Here is a 21,667-nt window from a genome sequence, read left to right as displayed (position 1 = left end):
TCTGAGTTCTCCAGGGAGCCACTGAGAGCTGGCCAGGTGCCCTGGCCTTGGAAACCAGAGGGCCAGCTCTGTTCTGCCATGTGTCCTGTCTTCACCCTGCCCTGAGCCTGCTGTACCTCAGTTGTGCACCTCTCCCATGGGGATAGCATCACCCAAGCCTTACCCAAAGTGTTGATGTTTGGGACTAAATTCAGAGTTTGGGAGTAAAAGTACTCGGTTAACTGGAAAGTTCTCCTCTTAAATGAGAGTTATTCTGCTCCTTTCCTTATCTCTGCTCTGAGTCCATTTGGAACTTGCGTATTGGCCATTTCTTGGCCACAGCCTTGGGGACAAGAGTTAAGGAGGGACTTGGTATTGCCATCAAGATGACAACAAAGTATAGATCCCAGGAGTTATGTTCACCACTGTGATAAACAAATGACCCTGAGTTGTTACCAGGGCAGGAAATGCAGAAGGAGAGCACAGGAGTACAGGTTTTCTTCTAAGATGAGCTCCGGCCAGAGGGCTCCCTAGAGCCCTGGACACAGGCACATCTCCCAGAACTTAGGGACTCAGTCCTTCCTCTGTCCAGCCTGCCAACTTGGATCACCCTGATGCCCTTTCCAAGGGTTGCACCTGGAACCCTTGGTACCTACCTGTACCACATAACGTGTGGTCCTCCTCATGCTCATGCTGAAACCATGGTCTTTCTGAACCACAAAAGCATGGAGTGTCTCAGTCAGGTTGTCTTGCATGTTAAGTTGAAGTGGGTAAATTCCCCTTAACAAGATGCTACCGTTAAGTGCAGAAATCTATAACTCCCTTAAAATAAGCTCCTTCTTGTGGGTCAATTCTTTCACATATATCACTAGTCAAATGGTAAATAAAATAATGTTCTTATAGCAATGGGAATAATGTACATGGTTGGATTGAATGCTGAAAGCATCCATAGCAATACAGTCGTAGGTTGTGATGGTAAGATAAACAATCCATCAGGAAGCTTTAATACCCATGAACCTGCATCCAAACAACATATGGAGCTGGAATAGCCAACAGAAAAATTAATGCTTTTGTGGGGCAAGTCAACAATTCCACAATCACATCAGGAGTGAAGCACATCTTTCGGGGCTATTATCAAGAAGGATAATTATAAAGGATATAGGTGAGTTGAAAGATGCAGTTAACTAGTCTACTTCAATAGACTCTACCTAACATAACATGTGGATTTTAAAATAATGAATGGATAATCATGAAATGGTAGTGTTAAAAATGTTACAAACATACTGGCAATACAACAATAAAACTATACCTGAAGAGTTTTGAATGAATGTGTTTCTTGATGAAAATATAATTAAATTAGTAGTAAAAATATATTAGTAATGTATAATTTCACAATTGATATCAAACAATTACACTGTATACCTTAAATATATATTATTATTATTTTTTTCTCAATCACACCTCAATAAAGCTGGGAAAATTCTGAAGAAATTATCATTAAATTGAAATTAATTATTGAAAATTTAATTGTCTGCCAAAGAGGTATTAAAATAAATTGAAAATAAATTAGTTTTTAAGTAAATTATAAATTTAATTAGTAGTAAAAACACAAATATAGTGAAAACATAACTAAAGTATGTTGTTGTGTAAGTTAATAGCTTACCCCCAAATAACATATCTGTTAATTATATTTTTATTAGTTTCAGGTGTACAAAACAGCATCGAGATTAGACATTTATATACTTCACAAAGTGACAACCTCAATAAGGCCATTAGCCATCTGACACTGTATATAATTACTAGAATATTATTGACTATATTCCCTATCCTGCACTATTATATCCCTGTGACTATATTTTAAAATTATAGTTGACATTCAATATTATTTTATACAGATTTCAGTTGTACAGTGTAGTGGTTAGACATTTATATAACTTATGAAGTGATCCCTCTGAGAAGTCTAGTACTCATGTGCACTATACATAGATTTTACAGCATTGACTGTATTCCCCATATTGTACTGTATATTCCAGTGACTCTTTTGTGACTACCAATCTGTACTTCCTAATCCCTTCACCTTCCTCACCCGGTAGTCCAATCCCCCTCTCATATAGTAACCATCAGTTTGTTCTCTGTATCTAGGAGTCTATTTCTGTTTTGTTTGTTCATTTATTCTGTTCTTTAGATTCCACATATAAGTGAGAATGGATGGTATTTGTCTTTCTCAATCTGACTTATTTCACTTAGCATAATACCCTCTAGGGCCACCCATGTTTTTGCAAATGGTTAAGAGTTCATTCTTTTTTATGATAGAGTAATATTCCATTTTATACATGTGTCACCATTTCTTTATCTAATCGTCTATCACTGGGCATTTCAGTTGTTTGCATGTATTGGCTATTGTAAATAGAACAACAGTGAGCATAGGGGTGCATATATCTTTTCAAATTAGTGTTTTATATTTCTTTGAATAAATACCCAGGAGTGAAATCGATGGGTCATAAGGTAGTTCTATTACTTTTTTGAGAAACCTCCAAATGTTTTCCATAGCCACTACACCAGTTTGCAATCCCACCAAGAGTGCAAAAGCGTTCCCTTTTCTCTACATTCTCACCAACATTTATTGTTTGTTGACTTATTGATGATGGTCATTCTGACAGGAGTGAGGTTTTACTCATTGTAGTATTTATTTGCATTTCTCTCATGCTTAATGACATCGAGCATCTTTTCATGTATCTATTGGCCATCTGTATGTCTTCTTTGGAGAAATATTTATTCAGGTCCTCTACTCATTTTTTAATTGGATTGTTTGGGTTTTTTTTTTTTTTTGGTGTTGAGTTGTATGAGCTTTTTACAAATTTTGGATATTAACCCCTTATCAGATGTATCATAGGTGAACGTCTTCTTCCATTCAGTAGGATATTTTTTCATTTTGTTGATAGTTTTCCTTGCTGTGCAAAAACTTGTTAATGTGATGTAGTCCCATTTGTTATTTTTTCTTTTGTTTCCTTTGCCCGCTGAGATACGTCAGTAAAAGAATTACTAAGGGTAATGTCTGAGAGTTCACTGCCTATGTTTTCTTCTAAGAGTTTTATGGTTTCAGGTCTTTAAATCTTTAATCCATTTTGAGTTTATTCTTGTATTTGGAATAAGAAGGTGATCCAGTTTCATTTTTTTCATGTATCTGTCCAGTTTTCCCAGCACCATTTATTGAAAAGACGGTATTTACAGTATTTGGCTGTATATGCTTGCTTAATTTGTCGTAGATTAAATGACCATATAGGCATGGGTTTACTTTTCAGCTCTCTATTCTGTTCCATTGATCTATGTGTCTGTTTTTATGTCAATACCATGCTGTTTCGATTTCTATGGCCTTTTAGTATATTGATATCCGGTAGCATGATACCTCCAGCTTTGTTCTTTCTCAAGATTGCCATGGCTATTTGGGATCTTTTATGGTTCCATATAAATTTTAGGATTATTTGTTCTAGTTCTGTGAAAAATGCCGTTGGTATTTTGACAGGGATTGCACTGAATCTATAGATTGCTTTGGGTCGTATGGACATTTTAAAGATGTTAATTCTTCCTATCCCTGAGCAGGGTATATGCTTCCATTTATTTTTATCTTCTTCACTTTCTCTCTTCAACGTCTTATAATTCTCTGACTACAGGTCTTTTCTTCCTTGCTTAAATTTATTCCTATGTATTTTATCTTCTTTGATGCAATTGTAAATGGCATTGTTTTCTTAATTTGTATTTCTGATAGTTTGTTATTGGTATATAAAAATTGAATCAATTTCTGAATATTAATTTTGTATCCTGCTACAAAATTTTGGTGGAATCTTTGGGATTCTCTATATATACAAGCTCTGACAATAAGGTTCTGAACTTGTTGCAATGATGTTGCTAACCTTTTTTGATATCAGAGAGATTATTTATTATAAATTTGTACCAACTGCACAAATAGTTAACGAAGTTTACTACTTGGAATTGCTGAAAAGACTGCATGAAACAATACGACGATCTGAACTTTTTGCCAATAATTCATGGCTCTTGCATCACGATAATGCACCAGCTCACATGGCACTGTCTGTGAGGGAGTTTTTAGCCAGCAAACAAATAACTGTATTGGAACACTCTCCCTACTCACCTGATCTGGCCCCCAATGACTTCTTTCTTTACACAAAGATAAAAGAAATTCTGAAAGAAAGACATTTTGATGACATTCAGGACATCAAGGATAATGTGATGACAGCTCTGATGGCCATTTCAAAAAAGAGTTCCAAAATTGCGTTGAAGGGTGGACTAGGCGCTGGCATTGGTGCATAGCTTCCCGAAGGGAGCACTTCGAAAGTGACCATAGTGACATCCAGCAATGAAGTATGTAGCACTTTTTCTAGGATGAGTTTGTGAACTTAATTGTCTGACCTCTTATAGTATCATGTCATCTGCAAATAATGACATTTTTACTTCTTCCTTTCCCATTTGGATGCCTTTTATTTTTCTTGTCTGATTGTTGTGGTAGAATTTCCAATACTATATTGAGTAAAAGTGGTGAAAGTGGGCATTGTTATCTGGTTCCTGATCTTAAGGGGAATACTTTTAGCTATTCCCCATTGAGTATGGTGTTAACTCTGGGTTTGTTGTATTAATATATGGCCTTTATTATATTGAGGTATGTTCCCTCTATTCCCACTTTGCTGAGAGTTTTTATCATAAATAGATGCTGGATTTTGTCAAATGCTTTTTCCGCATCTCTTGGTATGATCATATGATTTTTATTTTTCATTTTGATTTTGTGGTGTCACATTAATTAATTTGCAGATATTGAACCAATCTTGCATACCAGGAATAAATCCCCCTTGATCATGGTCTATGATCTTTTTAATGTATTGCTGGATTTTGTTTGCTAATATTTTGTTGAGGATTTTCCTATCTATGTTCATCAGGGATATCAGCCTATAATTTTCTTTTTTTGTAATGTCCTTGTCTGGTTTTGGAATCACAGTAATGGTGGCCTCTATAGAATGATCTTGGGAGCCTCCCTTTCTCTTGAAGTTTTTGGAATAGTTTAAGAAGAATAGATATTAATTCTTATTTGAATGTTTGGTAAAATTCACCTGTGAGACCACCTGGTTCATGACTTTTGTTTGTTGGCAGCTTGTTGATTACGGATTTGATTTCATTAGTAGTAATCAATAAGTTCAGATTTTCTGTTACTTCTTGATTCAGCCCTGGAAGATTGTATGCTGCTAGGAATTTATTCACTTTTTTTTCCAGATTGTCCAATTTGTTGGTGTGTAATTTCATGTAGTATTTTCTTAATTTTTTTTTGTATTTCTGTGATATCTGTTGTCACTTCTCTTTCATTTCTAATTTTCTTATTTGTGTTCTTCTGTTCTTGATGAGTCTGGTAAGAAGTTTATCAGTTTTGTTTATCTTTTCAAAGAATAACTCTCGGTTTCATTGATCTTTTTTTTATTTCCACTCTGATATTTATTATTTTTTTCCTTCTACTCTGTTTGGGCTTGTTTGCTGTTCTTTTTCCAGTTCCCTTATGTGTAAAGTTAGATTGTCTTTGGGGCTGACGGGTGGCTCAGTTGGATAGAGCGCAAGCTCTGGGCAACAGGGCTGCCTGTTCGATTCCCACATGGGCCAGTGAGCTGCGCCCTCCACAACAAGAATGAAGCCAATGAGCTGCCACTCAGCTTCTGGGTGGCCAGATGGCTCAGTTGGTTGGAGTGTGGGCTCTCAACCACAAGGCTGCGGTTCGACTCCTTGACTCCCGCAAGGGATGGTGGACTGTGTCCCCTGAAACGAAAATTGAACACGGCACCTTGAGCTGAGCTGCAGCTGAGCTCCTGGATGGCTCAGTTGGTTGGAGCACATCCTCTCAACCACAAGGTTGCCGGTTGGACTCCTCGACTCCCGCAAGGGATGGTGGGCTGCACCTCTTGCAACTAACAATGGCAACTGGACCTGGAGCTGAGCTGCACCCTCCACAACTAAGATTGAAAGGGCAACAAACTGACTTGGAAAAGTCCCGGAAGAACACACTGTTCCCCAATAAAGTCATGTTCCCCTTCCCCAATAAAAAAAAAGTTAGGTTTTTTTGAGATTTTTAGTTTTTTGAGGTGGGCCTGCATTTCTATGAATTTCCCTCCGAAGGCTCCTTTACCTGTGTTCCATGTGTTTTCATTTTCATTTGTGTCAAGGTATCATTTGATTTCCTCCTTGATCTCATAGCTGATGCAGTGATTATTTAGTAGCATATTATTTAGCCTCCATGTATTTGTGTGTTTTTCGTTTCTTTCTTTTCAATTTTGGTAATTGATTTCCAGTTTCATACCATTTTGATCAAAGAAGACATTTGATAAGATTTTAATCCTCTTTAATTTATTAAGACTTGTTTTGTGTCCTAACATGTGGTCTATCTTGGAAAATGTTCCATGTGCATTTGAAAAGAATTTATATTTTGCTGTTTTGGAATAAAATGCTCAAAAACGTTAATTAAATCTATCTAGTCTTGTGTGTCATTTAAGGTCAATGTTTTCTTGTTGATTTTTTGCCTGGGAGATCTGTCCATTGGTTATAATAAGGTGTTAAATTCCCCCACTATGATTGTAGTACTGTCAATCTCTCCCTTTTTGTCAGTCAGTATTTGTTTTATATATTTGGGTGCTTCTAAGTTGGGTGCATAGATATTAAGGAGGACTATGCCCTCTTGTTAGATTCATCTATTTATAATTATGTAATGTTCTTCGTCTCTTATTATAGTCTTTGTTTTAAAGTCTATTTTGTCTGATATAAGTATTGCTACCCCAGCTCTTTTTTCATTTCCATTTGCATGAAACATATTTTCCCATCCCTTTTCTTTCATACTATGTGTGTCTTTCAATCTTAATGGGTCTCTTCTAGACAGCAGTTGCATGGGTCTTGTTTTCTTATCTATACAGCTACCATACGAGGTATCACAAGTTCAAGAATTCATCCTAGAAAAAGTGCTACATACCTCATTGCTGAATATCAATATGGTCACCTTTGAAGTACTTCTCTTGGGAAGCTACGCCAGTAACTTGTCCACCCTTTAAAGCAATTGTGGAACTCTTTTTCTGGAACGGCCATCAGAGCTGTCATCGTATTACCCTTGATGTCCTGAATATCATCAAAATGTCTTCCTTTCAATATTTCCTTTATCTTTGGGTAAAGAAAGAAGTCACTGGGGGCCAGATCATGTGAGTAGGGAGGGTGTTCCACTACAGTTATTTGTTTACTGGATCAAAACTTCCTCACAGACAGTGCTGTGTGAGCTGGTGCATTGTGATGCAAGAGCCATGAATTGTTGGCAAAAAGTTCAGATTGTCTAACTTTTTCACACAGCCTTTTCAGCACTTCCAAATAGCAGACTTGGTTAACTGTCTGTCCAGTTGGTACAAATTCATGATGAATAATCCCTCTGATATAAAAACGATTAGCAATATCATTGCAACAAGTTCATAAACTTAATTGCCAGACCTCCAATGCTTTGATTGGAGCATTTAATCCATTTATATTTATAGTGATTATTGATAGGTACATACTTATTGCCATTTTAGTATTTATATTTTTATTCTTTCTTTGTTTGCTTGCTTTCCCCCTTCTTCTTCTTAAAGAAGTTTTTTTTTTTTTTTTTTAAACATTTCTTGTAATATTAGCTTGGTAATAAACTACTTTAGCTTTTTCTTACCTGGAAGCTTTTTATCTCTACTTCAATTTTAAATGATAGCCTCACTGGGTAGAGCAGCATTAGTTGTAGGCCCTTGCTTTTCATCACTTTGAATATTTCCTGCCACTCCCTTCTGCCCTGCAAAGTTTCTGTTGAAGAATCAGCTGATAGTCTTATGGGAATTCCTTTGTAAGTAACAAGTTGTCTTTCTCTTGTTGCTTTTAAGATTCTGTCTTTATCTTTAACGTTTGCCATTTTAACTATAATGTGTCTTTGTGTGAGCCCATTTGGGTTCACCTTGTTTTGGCTTCTCTGCACTTCCTGGGTTTGTATGTCTATTTCCTTCACCAGATTAGGGATGTTTTCAGTAATTTTTTTTTTTTTTTCCAAATAGGTCCTCGATCCCTTGCTTCGTCTCTTCTCCTTCTGGTACTCTTATGATGCAAATGTTATGATTGACGTTGTCCCAGAAGTCCCTTAAACTATCTTTTTTTTAAAGTTATTTTTTTATTTTGTTGTTCTGATTGTTTTCTGCTACCTTTTCTTCTAAATCTCACGTTCGATCTTCTGCTTCATGTTGTCTGCTGTTGATTCCTTCTAGTGTATTCTTTATTTCTGTTGTTGTATTCTTCATTTCTATCTGGTTCTTTTTTATGTTTTCCATGTCCTTTTTTATGCTTATTACCTATTTGTTGAAGTTCTTACTAAGTTCCTTAAGCATTTTTATAACCAGCATTTTAAACTCTGTCTCTGGTAAGTTGGTTGCCTCCATTTCATTTAGTTATTTTTCTGGAGTTTTTTCCTGTTCTTTTATTTGGGATATTTCTTTGTTTTCTCATTCTGGCTACCTCTCTGTGTTTGCCTTTATGTATTAAATAGATTTCCTATGTCTCTCAGTCTTTGCCAGGTGGCCTTACATAATAGGTCCTGTGTGGTCCAGTGGCACAGTCCCCATTATTACCCACACTGGATGCTCCAGGACTGCCCCTTGTGTGTGGTTTGTGTATTCTCCTGCTGTAGTTGAGAATTAATTGCTGTTGGTATGTCAGTGGGTGTTATTGACTCTTAGGCTGACTGGCTTTGATGACTGGCTATGCCCAAAGCATATGTGCTGCTGTGTGTGGGTTGACCCCTCATAGGAAGATTTGCCTGAGTAGGCTCTTATTCCTGTTGAGAACACTCTTTGTTTTTGCCACTTGTGGAGCTAATCAGATAGTACTCCGGTGTGGTCTGAGGCTGGTGTCTGGGTGTGTTGTTTCTGGAGCCTCTTGGGAGGGGTTCCTGTGCAGGCAATTTCAGCCTTGCTTGTCACAGGCCCAGGGCTACCTGGTTGGAGTTACAAAACTGTAAGTAATTGATTTTTTCCTGTGTTGGACCTGGAGTTTTGTGGGTGTGGCCTCACTGTTATCCAAGGCCAGCTGCCACCGGTAGCAGCCCTGAAGCAGCTTAGCAAAAGGCCCAGGGCTCCCCTAGACCCATTGCCACCTACCAGCTTCCCATAAATCTTAGCCACTGAAAGAGCCTCTTTACATGTGTGGGCCAGGCTGGCTGATCTGGTGTTGACTGTGATGCCACCTGATTTGGGTGGGGTGGGGTCCCAGAATGTCACGGGTTGTGGCTGGTGGTTTTCACAAAGTTAATGCACATTCATTTCTTATGCCAGTGCTGAGCCTGTGGCCACTCTGCAAAACACCCTGAGAACACCGCAGCCAATTGTCATTCACCTCAGGCCTGTAGAACCCCAAGAGCTGCCCATGAAAGGCTGCAGCATGAACTGGGACTGACTGCCCACCACTGAAAGTTTCCCAGGCTGCCATGAGCCATCCACTGTTGTATAAACTTCCAGCAGCTTTTGGGGTAGGACCAGCCACCCAGGAGCTAAGAGTGCCCCTGTCATGCTGCTCTAGCTGGGCGGGGCAGGGTCCCAGAGAGTCACGAGGTGTGGCTAGTGGTTTTTACAAAGTTAATGCAGATTCAGTTCTTGTACCAGTGCTGAGCCTGTGGCCACTCCACAAAACACTGTGGGAACACCATGATCAGCAACCTCTCGGGTTCAGAGATTGCTGACAACCACCCAAGAAAGGATACAGTGCAAGCTAGGTTGGACTACCAGCCGCAGAAAGTTTCCCAGGCTGCCATGGACTGTCTGCTGCTGTACAAGCCTACTGCAAATGGTAGGGAGGGTCTGGCTGCCCAAGAGCTGAGAGTGACACTGGTGATGCAAGGGGTGGGGTGGTGTGGGTTCCAAAGGAGTTACCAAGGTTGTGCACGCATGTGTGGATTTTACCAGACCAATGGGGTCTCAGATTTGGCCCTTTGAATGTGGGTTCAACAGAAGAAAGATAATTCCCTCCTGTAGGTTACATACGAGGTGTGTTCAACACAGGGATAATGGTGGCTGTCTCTCTAGCCCTCACTCTGGAGCCACAACTCAGAATTTCCCTATATGTCTCTGGTGTCTCTCGAGTTGCTGCTCATCCACCAGAGCCTACGGTGAGTACTAGCAAGTCAGTAAATCTGTGCATGGGCCTTTTAAGAGGACGTTTGGGTTTCCATCTACCTTCTGTTTCACCAGGATGAACAGGATCCTTGCTGATTTTCACCACCAGTGTTGTGGGAACCCAACACTGTGTAAGTCCTCTTTTTGGCACAAAGCCCCTGGGTTGGGGATACCAATGTGGGGCTTCGATCCTTCACTTTTCAGGGGGGACCTCCACTAGTGAGGTGTCCCTCCTGGTGCTCAGCCACTACCTATGGGTTTGGGGTCAGCCCATTTCCCATCTCTGCACCTCCTACCAGTCTCAATGTGGCCTCTTCTTTGTATCCTTAGTTATAGGGGTTCTGTACAGTTAGTCTTCAGATGTTTCTTGAGACTGATTGTTCTAAAATTTAATTGTAATTTTAATGTGATCATGTGATGCAGCAGACATAATGTTTACCTATTCTGCCATCTTGGACATTATCTGTTAATCATTTTTTTTAATCATTTTTTTAAAATTTATTGGGGTGACAATTGTTAGTAAAATTACATAGATTTCAGGTGTACAATTCTGTATCACATCATCTATAAATTACATCATGTGTTCACCACACAGAGTCAGTTCTTCCATCACCATATATTCGATCCCCCTTACCCTCATCTCCCACCCCCCAACCCCCTTACCCTCTGGTAACCACTAAATTACGTTCCCCAGATTAATTTTCAAAACCCCATGGCCATCTTGTGGTTACTGATTGTTTTCTAATCCCCTCACCTTCCCCCTAACCCCCACAGCCCCCGCCATCTAGCAACCCTCAGTTTTTCCTCTTTGTCTCCAAAACTGTTTCTGATTAGTTCATTCACTTATTCTTTTCTTTAGATTCTGCATATAAGTGAGATCATATGGTACTTATCTTTCTCTGTCTGACTTATTTCACTTAACATAATGTTCTCTAGGTCCATCCATGTTGTTGCAAATGGTAAGATTTCTTTCTTCTTTATGGCTGCATAATATTCCATTGTATAAATGTACCACTGTTTCTTAATCTAGTTATCTACCAATGTGCATTTCGGTTGTTTCCATGTCTTAGCTATTGTGTATAGTGCTGCAATAAACATAGGAGTGCATAAAGATTTTTGAATTGGAGTTTTGGATTTCTCCGGATAGATACCTAGGAGTGGAATTACTGGATCATAGGGTAGTTCCATTTTCAAATTTTTGAGATACCTCCATACTGTTTTCCATAGTGGCTGCACCAATCTGCAATCCCACCAACACTGCACAAGCGTTCCCTTTTCTCCACATCCGCGCCAGCACTTGTTGTTTGTTGATCTATTGATGATAGCCATTTTGACTGGGGTGAGGTGGTATCTCATTGTGGTTTTTATTTGCATTTCTCTGATGGTTAGTGAGGTTGAGCATTTCTTTATATGTCTGTTTGCCATCTGTATGTCCTTTTTAGAAAAATGTCTCTTCAAGTCCTCTGCCCATTTTTTAATTGGGTCGTTTGTTTTTTGGAGTTGAGTTGAGTGAGTTTTTCATAGATTTGTGATATTAATCCCTTATCAGATATATCATTGGCAAATATCTTTTCCCATTCAGTAGGATCCCTTTTTGTTTTATTGATGGTTTCCTTTGCTGTGAAAAAACTTTTTAGTTTGATATAATCCCACATGTTTATTTTTTCTCTTACTTCCCTCGAGCGAGGGGATATATCAGTAAAAATATTACTCCAGGTAATGTCTGTGAAGTTTCTTCCTATATTTTCTTCTAGGTATTTTATGGTTTCAGATCTTACGTTTCAGTCTTTAAGCCATTTTGAATTTATTTTTGTATATGATGTAAGGAGGTGGTCCAGCTTCATTTTTTTTCATGTGTCTGTCCAGGTTTCCCAGCACCATTTATTGAATAGACTGTCATTACCCCATTGTACATTCTTGCTTCCATTGTCGTACATTAAATGGCCATATAGGCATGGATTTATTTCTGGACTCTCTATTCTGTTCCATTGATCTATGTGTCTGTTTTTATGCCAGTACCATGCTGTTTTGATTACTGTAGCCTTGTAGTATAATTTGAAATCAGGTATTGTTATACCTCCCATTTTGTTCTTATTTCTCAAGATTGCTGAGGCTATACGGGGTCTTTTATCGTCCCATATAAATTTTAGGATTATAGTTCTATTTCTGTGAAAAACGTCGTTGGTAGTTTGATAGGAATTGCGTTGAATATGTATATTGCCTTAGGCAGTATGGACATTTTAACTATATTAATTCTTCCTGTCCATGACCATGATATGTGTTTCCATCTATTTATATCTTCTTTCATTCCTTTCTTCAGTGTCTTATAATATTCTGAGTACAGGTGTTTTATTTCTTTGGTTAAATTTATTCTCAGGTATTTTATAGTCTTTGGAGCAATTGTAAATGGGATTGTTTTTTAATTTATCTTCTGATGTTTTATTATTGGTATATACAAATGCAACTGATTTCTGAATATTAATTTTGTATCCTGCTACTTACTAAATTCATCTATCAGCTCTAATAGCTTCTTGGTGGAGTCTTTAGGGTTCTCTCTATATAGTATCATATCATCTGCATATAATGATAATTTTACTTCCTCCTTACCAATTTGGATGCCTTTTTCTTCTTTTTCTTGTCTGATTGCTGTGGCTAGAACTTCCAGCACTATGTTGAATAGAAGCGGAGATAGTGGGCAACCTTGCCTTGTTCCTGATCTTAGGGGGAATGGTTTTAGCTTTTCCCCATTGAGTATGAGGCTAGCGGTGGGTTTGTCATATATGGCCTTTATTATGTTGAGATACGATTCCTCTATTCCCACTTTCTTAAGGGTTTTTATCATAAATGGCTGCTGGATTTTGCCAAATGTTTTTTCTGCATCTATTGATATGATCATGTGATTTTTATTTTTCATTTTGTTAATGTGGTGTATCACATTAATTGATTTGCGGATGTTGAACCACCCTTGCATTCCAGGGATGAATCCCACTTGATCATGTATGATCTTTTTAATGTATTGCAGAATTCTGTTCGCTAATATTTTGTTGAGGATTTTTGCATCTATGTTCATTAGAGATATCAGCCTGTAGTTTTCTTTTTTTGTGGTGTCTTTGTCTGATTTTGGGATCAGGGTGATAGTGGCTTCGTAAAAAGCGTTTGGGAGTCTTCCCTCCTTCTGGATTTTTTGGAAGAGCTTGAGGAGAATAGGTGATAATTCTTTTTTGAACGTTTTGTAAAATTCACCTGTAAAGCCATCTGGTCCAGGGCTTTTGTTTGTTGGGAGATTGTTGATTACTGATTCAATTTCCCTGGTGGTAATCAGTCTATTCAGGTTTTCTGTTTCTTCTTAAGTTAGCCTTGGGAGATTGTACGCCTCTAGAAAATTGTCCATTTCTTCCAGATTGTCAAATTTGTTGGCATATAGTTGCTCATAGTAACTTAAAACTTTTTGTATTTCTGCGGTGTCTATTGTCACTTCTCCTCTTTCATTTCTGATTTTTATTAATTTGGGTCCTCTCTCTCTTTTTTTAATCAGTCTGGCTAAAGGTTTGTCAATTTTGTTTATCTTCTTAAGAACCAACTCTTGGATTCATTGATCTTTTGTATTGTTTTTCTGGTTTCTATTTCATTTATTTCTGCTCTGATCTTTATTATCTCCTTCCTTGTGCTCCCTTTGGGCTTATTTTGCTGTTTTTTTTCCCAGATCCCTTAATTGTGAAGATAAACTGTTGATTAGTGATGTTTCTTGCTTCCTTAGGTAGGCCTGCAAAGCTATGAATTTCCCTCTTAGGACTGCTTTCGTGGCATCCCATAGATTTTGGGTCTTCGTGTTTTCATTTTCGTTTGTCTCGAGATATCTTTTGATTTCTTCCTTGATCTCCTGCTTGACCCATTCATTATTGAGTAATAAGTTATTCAGCCTCCATGAATTGGTGTGTCTTCCAGTTTTTTCCTGTAGTTCATTTCTAATTTCATAGCATTGTGATCAGAGAAGACAATTGGTATGATTTCAATTTTCTTAAAGTTATCAAGACTTGTTTTGTGGCCTAACATATGGTCTATCTTGGAAAATGTTCCATGTGCGCTTGAGAAAAACGTGTATTTTGCAGCATTGGGGTGAAATGCTCTGAAAATATCGATTAAATCCAAGTGGTCCAATGTATCATTTAAGGCTGTTGTTTCCATATTGATTTTCTGTCTGGAAGACCTGTCCCTTGTTGTCAGAGGTGTGTTGAAGTCCCCTACTATGATAGTGTTACTGTTGATCTCTGTCTTTATGTCAGTCAGTACCTGTTTTATATATTTAGGTGCTCCTATGTTGGGGGCATAGATGTTTACTAGGGTTATGTCCTCTTGTCGGATCAATCCCTTTATTATTATGTAGTGCCCATCTTTATCTTTTAATATGTTCTTCATTTTAAAGTCTATTTTGTCAGATATAAGTATTGCAACTCCAGCTTTTTTCTCATTTCCATTTGCATGAAATAGCTTACTCCAACCCTTCACTTTCAGTCTGTGTGTGTCTTTTGATCTGAGGTGAGTCTCTTGTATACAGCATATACAAGGGTCTTGCTTTCTTATCCACTCAGCCACCCTATATCTCTTGATTGGAGCATTTAATCCATTTACATTTAAAGTGATTATTGATAGGTACATAGTTATTGCCATTTTTAAATTTGTAGTTAGGTTGTTTTGATCTTTCTTCTATTTACAGAAGTCCTTTTACTATTTCTTGCAGTGCTGGCTTGGTGGTAATAAATTCCTTTAGCTTATTTTTTTCTGGAAAGCTCTTTATCTCCCCATCAACTTTAAATGATAGCCTTGCTGTATAAAGCAATCTAGGTCGTAGGCCTTTGTTTTCCCTCACTTTGAGTATCTCCTGCCACTCCCTCCTGGCCTTCAATGTTTCTGTAGAAAAGTCATTTGATAGTCTTATGGGAGTTCCCTTGTATGTAACCCTCTGTCTTTCTCTTGCTGCTCTTAGGATTCTCTCTTTGTCTTTAAGCTTTGCCATTTTAACTATAATGTGTCTTGGTGTGGACCTGTTTGGGTTATCCTGGTTGGAACTCTCTGCACTTCCTGGGCTTGTATGTTGGTTTCCTTCATCAGGTTGGGGAAGTTTTCGGACATTATTACTTCAAATATGTTCTCAATCCCTTGCTTCCTCTCTTCACCTTCTGGTATTCCTATGATGCGCATGTTGTTGCGCTTGATGTTATCCCAGAGGTCTCTTATGCCATCCTCATTGTTTTTTATTCTTTTTTCTTTCTGTTGTTCCGTTTGGGTGATCTCTGCTACCTTGTCTTCTAAGTCGCTGATTCAATCCTCTGCTTCATGTAACCTGCTGGTAATTCCTTCAAGTGAGTTCTTAATTTTGGTAATTGTGTTCTTTAGTTCTAACGAATTGGTTGTTCGTTATGATTTCTACATCCTTGTTTATGTTTTCTCTAAGCTCCTTAAACATTCTTATCACCAGTGTTCTGAACTCTGTCTCTGAAAGGTTGGTTACCTCTGCTTCATTTGGTTCCAGTTGTGGAGGTTTCTTCTGTTCTTTTATTTGGGATGTGTATCTTTGTTTCCCCACTCTGGCTGACTCTCTGTGTTTGTTTAAGTCTCTGGAAGGGCGGGGGTAGGATTTGAAGAGCGGGGGGAGGGGCCCATGTATGGAGTCTGTGTTCTTTGTCTGCTCTAGGGCCCACTAGCCGCCCTCCCGGCAGGAGAGATCAGCCGTGGGATGCAGGGAAAGAGCCCACCTCCTGGTCTCTGTGCTCTCCGTTCTGCCCTGGGCTCTCGTGCATGCCTGGAACTGTGGGTGCCACCGCGGTTTTCGCTGCCGCCACTGCTGGCCAGGACCCGACCGCAGGCCCGCGCGTTTTCACTCGGCTCCCTTCCTTCCTTCCCCTTCCCCTGCTCGCCCAATTAGTGCACCTTCAAGTAATCCTTCCACGAGTCTCTTATCTGTTCTCTGTGATGAGCAAAGAGTTCTTTGATGGGTTATAGGTCCCGTTTGTAATAAGATCAGGAGGAGAACTCAGAAAGTGCGCCCCGCTGCCGCCATTCCTATGACGTCATTGCTGTTAATCATTTTTAAACGACAGGTATAACACACTTTAAAACTTGTCAATTGGAGGGCCAGCCCGGTGTCTCAGACGGTTAGAGCTCCATGCTCCTAACTCCGAAGGCTTCCAGTTCGATTTCCACATGGGCCAGTGGGCTCTCAACCACAAGGTTGCCGGTTCAACTCCTCGAGTCCCGCAAAGGATGGTGGGCTCTGCCCCCTGCAACTAAGATTGAACACGGCACCTTGAGCTGAGCTGCCACTGAGCTCCCAGATGGCTCAGTTGGTTGGAGCGTGGCCTCTCAACCACAAGGTTGCCTGTTCGACTCCCACAGGGGATGGTGGGCTGTGCCCCCTGCAACTAGAAAACAGCAACTGGACCTGGAGCTGAGCTGCGCCCTCCACAACTAAGACTGAAAGGACAAAAACTTGACTTGGAAAAAAAAGGCCTGGAAGTACACACTGTTGCCCCATTAAAGTCCTGTTCCTCTTCCCCAATAAAACAAACAAACAAACATAAAAACCCCTGTCAATTGGAACTAATGTAGTACTACAAGGAAATTTATATTCATAAATGCATTTATTAAAAAGCAAGAAATAATAGAAAAATAATATATATTATGCAAGTAGAAAGGTGAGATTAATGATAAACAACAAAATTGTAAAATAAGAAAAAAGTGGAGTAACAATCTAAGCTGAATATTGGGTGAAAAGAAGAAGCAGGCAAACATTTAGCAAGCACCATCAGAAGAACGAAGAGGGACATAGAATATACAATATTAATAATTAAAAAGGGCAGACCACTAGAGACAAGGGATAAATATTGATGTGCATATGAAAAAAGCTATAGCCAGGCGAAGAGTTTTTAGACTTGACAGTAAAGCTTGATCCATAAGAGAAAAAAAAAAAAAAAGGATAAATTCGTGGTTGTCAAAATTAAAAACTTTTGTCGGTGAAAATCCATGTGAAGAGAATGAATAGTCAAGCTAAAGAGTGGGAGAAAGTATTTGCAATCCACATATTTAACAAACAGCTAATGTCTAGAAAATACAAAGAACTCTCTAAATTTAACAGTAAAAAATATATAAATCTGATTAGAAAATAGACAAAATACATGAACAGACATTTCACCTAAGAGGATACACAGATGGCAAATACACATTTGGAAATATATTCAACATCACTATCCAACAAGAAAATGCAAATTAAAACACACAATGAGATATCACTATACACTCATTAGAATTACTAAGATAAAAAACAATAGTGCAACACCAAATGTTGGCAAGAATGCAAAGAAACTGGATCACTCACACATTGATGATGGGAATGTAAAACGGCATAACCACTCTGGAAAACAATTTCACAACTTCTTATAAAACTCAACATGCAATTGCACTCTTAAGCACAGAACACGCTAAAATGAAAACTTACATTTACACAAAAACCTGTAGAGGAATGTTCAGAGCAGCTTTATCTGTAATAGCCAAACACAAGAATCATCCCAGATATCCTTCAACAGGTGAATGTTTAAACACATTGTAGTACATTCAAAACATGGGATACTACCCAGGAATATAAAGGACACACAACAACTTGGACAAATCTCCAGGGAAATATGCTAAGTGAAAAAAGTCAATCCCAAAAGTTAAATACTATATGGTTATATTTATATTTTGGAATTTGGATTACATTGTCATTTTGAAATGACAAAATTTTAGAAATGTAAGACAAATTAGTGTTGCCAGGGGCTAAGGATAGGGAATGGAGAATGGGGTTATGGAGGGCAGGGGAGGTTGGTGTGGTAACAAAAGGACAACACAAGGAATTCTTATAATATTGCAATTGGTGGTGGATCCAGGAACCTACACAGGTGATATAATTGTATAGAACCCAACGCATGTGCATGCACGCGCGCACGCGCGCGCGCGCGCACACACACACACACACACCAGTTACAAGAACAACTGGGGAAATCTGAATAAGACAGGTTAATGTATCAATGTCAGTATCCTGGGTTGTGATATTTTACCGCAGTTTTGCAAAATGTAACATTGGGGAAAACTAGGAAAGTGTACATGGGATCTCCCTGTATTATTTACAGCTGCATGTGAATCTACAACTATGTCAATAAAAAGTTAATTAAAAACACTGAAAAGTTAATTAGAAACACTATAGGTTTAAGCTGATAGTTTGGAATTTGTGGCAGAGTTTATCCCATAACATAGGAATAGTTCAATAAAAATATTAATATAATAAATTAAAGGACAAAATCATCTTTATTTTAATAAATACAGAAAAAAAGCATTTGATAAAATGTACTACTCAAAAAGAAAGAAAATTCTTTGCTGACTAGTATAAAAATAGAAATAGCTTAACCTAGAAAAGAACTGCCTTTGAAGTTAAGAATAAAATAGTGATGCCTGCTCACAAGCTAATATTCAACACTGTAAAGAATGTCCCTGTCATTAAGCTATGAAAAGAAACATGAATAAATGGTATAAGGATTTAAAAGGAAGAGATAAAAATTAAGCTATTTAAAGGAATTTGGTTTCCTAAGAAAAAGTAAATGTCTTAGCTATTGGATCAATGAGAGGGCCCACAGTATTCCTAACAAAAGATCAAGATTTAAACATGGATAATGTGTCAAGGCATTTGAAAAACAACTATAAAATGTAACAGAAGTAAAGTGGAATATCATTCAAAATGATAGGAACAGAAAAAAACGGTGAGTTATTACCTATGAACATTTTTTAAAAAAAAATCAAGATTATTTGAAAGAACATAACAATAAATTGTTGAAGACTATAAAAGGAGACCTGAGACATGGGACATGTGTTTGTGTGTGAGTACCATGTTCATGCATGGAAAAACTTTCATTATTTAATAAGGTGAATTGTTTTTTTAATTTATTACAAATATAATGCAATTCCAATGAAAACTTCAAAGAATTTTTTCGTGAAATTAGACAAACATGCTCTAAAATTCTGTAAGTAAAGGTCAAAAGATAGATGAGCTATTTCTTTAAAAGAGCATTTACAGAAGACTTTCATGGTTATATTTCAAAACATTTTATTAACTATTTGAATAGAATGAAATACCCCAAACAGAATCAGATCAAACAAATTTAAGATGTGTTATATGGTTAAGTGTAGATAAAGTCATGGTGATTATATTTGTACATTTCTGGTATTATTTAAACTTTAAAATTTTATTTAAAAAAGAGGAAAGAAAGAAAGCCAATAGAATGGCTGTTGTGATGAGGAAATGGTCCCAATGGAAGTTGTCGAACACATATTTTTGAAGGATGGGGTCAGAGAAAGGAAGTTTGGAAACATTTGTCACATCTTTTATAAAAGCTTCAAATTGTCATTACTGACAGACTTGGGAAGCAGGATATAATCACAGGACAGAAGGTCTTTGGCCATGCACTCCCATTTTTGCTTGGTAAGTCATCACTGGCAGTATTCATCAGGTGAACCTTAAACTGTGCCACCAGAAGAAGGAAGGAAGAGAAACTCTTCAGGACTTTTTGGAAATCCACAAGAAAATGTAAAACAATGTACTTTTCTTTTCCTGAGTAAGAGGGTGAGTGTTCAGGAAAGTGCCAAGCTGTGGTCCATCGTTGCACTCTAATGCCTGAGCCCTAGGAGCTCCTGAGCTGGACCTGGCATTGGAGCCATCTCCAAGTTCTCAGAGGTGAACTTCTCACTACCTTCCGCCACCCTGTGCTCTTGGACTTCCTCCCAAAAGTTGTGAGGAACAGCTGGGGTGCACAGGCCTTGAACTGTCAGCATGTACGACTGGTAGCGGCAAACTTTACCCCAGGGAGAACATGGAACCAGGTCTTCATACCTGGAATGGGTCTTGGGGACAGGCACCCTACACAACAGAACCCTAGATTAAAGGGAGGAAGTTCTGGCTGCCAGGGCAGCTCACCTCCCATCCTCCTGTCCCCAAAGTTCCTAGGTCAGAACAGGCATAGATAGAGGACCAGCTGGCTCAGTGGACTCCCTGAAGCCAGGAAAATATAATCTAGATATCCATCTGTTATTTATTTTTATATAACAAATTATCCTAAAGTTTGTGTGCACGTGCTTGCATATACACATGAAACTTAGTTAAATATGTACTCAAAACTTGAATTGAAATAAAGAAGTTTGGACTTAATTGCATGCAAACATGGTTGAAACTGAGATCCAAAACTACCCCTTCCCACGAGTTATGAAAGCTGCTTCTTCAGAGCCCACAGCAATTGATGTTTTTCCCCTGGGTGTTCCCTTAGTAGCCTGATGTCCTTAGACATCCTGTGCCTCAGCCTCCCCCAGCACTCTGAGATAAGATCTGGAGACATCTTGACTCTCATTCTCCCATCCTTATTCCAGCCAGAGAGAGGATCCCCTTTGTTCAGAAGAAGAACTGAAATATTACTTTGTCACTTTCTTGTTTCTTGTACAGCAGAAATCAAATTCTGTTTGCAAAGAAAAAGAATTTAATCATTCTTATGATAAAAATGGCAATTTTTACCAACCATCTTATAATATAATGGACAATAAGTCTAGTGGGGAGAGAACAAGAAAGACAGAGACTTATGTCCTGATGCTTCTGTCCTTGTCAGGCACAGGCTAGCCTTGACTGGATTGTGAGCCTTTTAAATCCGGGTACTGTCTTAGCTGCCCACAGCTCTACAGCTACCATCCCTACAACACACACACACACACACACATTTCACCTAAGTTTGGGGACAACCACTCAAGACCAAAGTTTAAATTCCTACCCTGGGGTAGTATATATTTCTATCTCAGTAATGAGATGGCGGCAGGAACACTTCTGTGCCCTTGATCCTTTTTGTCACAACCTAGCATCCTGTAGAGGTGTGCTAGGATGAGATATTTGCCAAAACCAACCAATTTGTTGATTATGTTTAAATCAATTTCCTAGAAATAACTAGTCTTAAAAAGGAAATAAAAATGTTTTATTGACATGAGAATGGACATTCATATAAACATATGATAAGAAAGGTAAAATATGCAACCATGAAAGCAGTGAGTCTGAAAATGACTACTCCTAGAGTTGCGGACAGCTTATACCAAGGCCTCTACCTACTTGACAATAATAATTGACAAAAATGGTCTGGAATTTTGCAGGAATGCTCAGGTGAGCTTAGAGCTGAGGGAAAATGAATGAGGGCGACAGCCAACAGGGAGGGCTGATGCTCAGTCTCTGGGAGGTAGCTCTTGGTGGGAATAAAAAAATGCGTGAAAGCTGTAATCTGAATGAAATGCTGTGAGAGATAGTACATCTCCTAGGAAAGAATCCGAATTCATGCCTCCTACAGTGTGAGCTTCCCCAGATCCTGGGCGTCTGCATAAGCAGTGCAGAGGCTCTGAGGCTCTGTGCTCACAGGTCCTATGGGAATGGGCTT

The sequence above is a fragment of the Rhinolophus ferrumequinum genome, chromosome 23 (genome assembly GCF_004115265.2).
Source record: "Rhinolophus ferrumequinum isolate MPI-CBG mRhiFer1 chromosome 23, mRhiFer1_v1.p, whole genome shotgun sequence".
NCBI lineage: Eukaryota > Metazoa > Chordata > Mammalia > Chiroptera > Rhinolophidae > Rhinolophus > Rhinolophus ferrumequinum.
The sequence above is the reverse complement of the archived record's forward strand: the minus strand, read 5'-3'. Positions refer to the sequence as shown.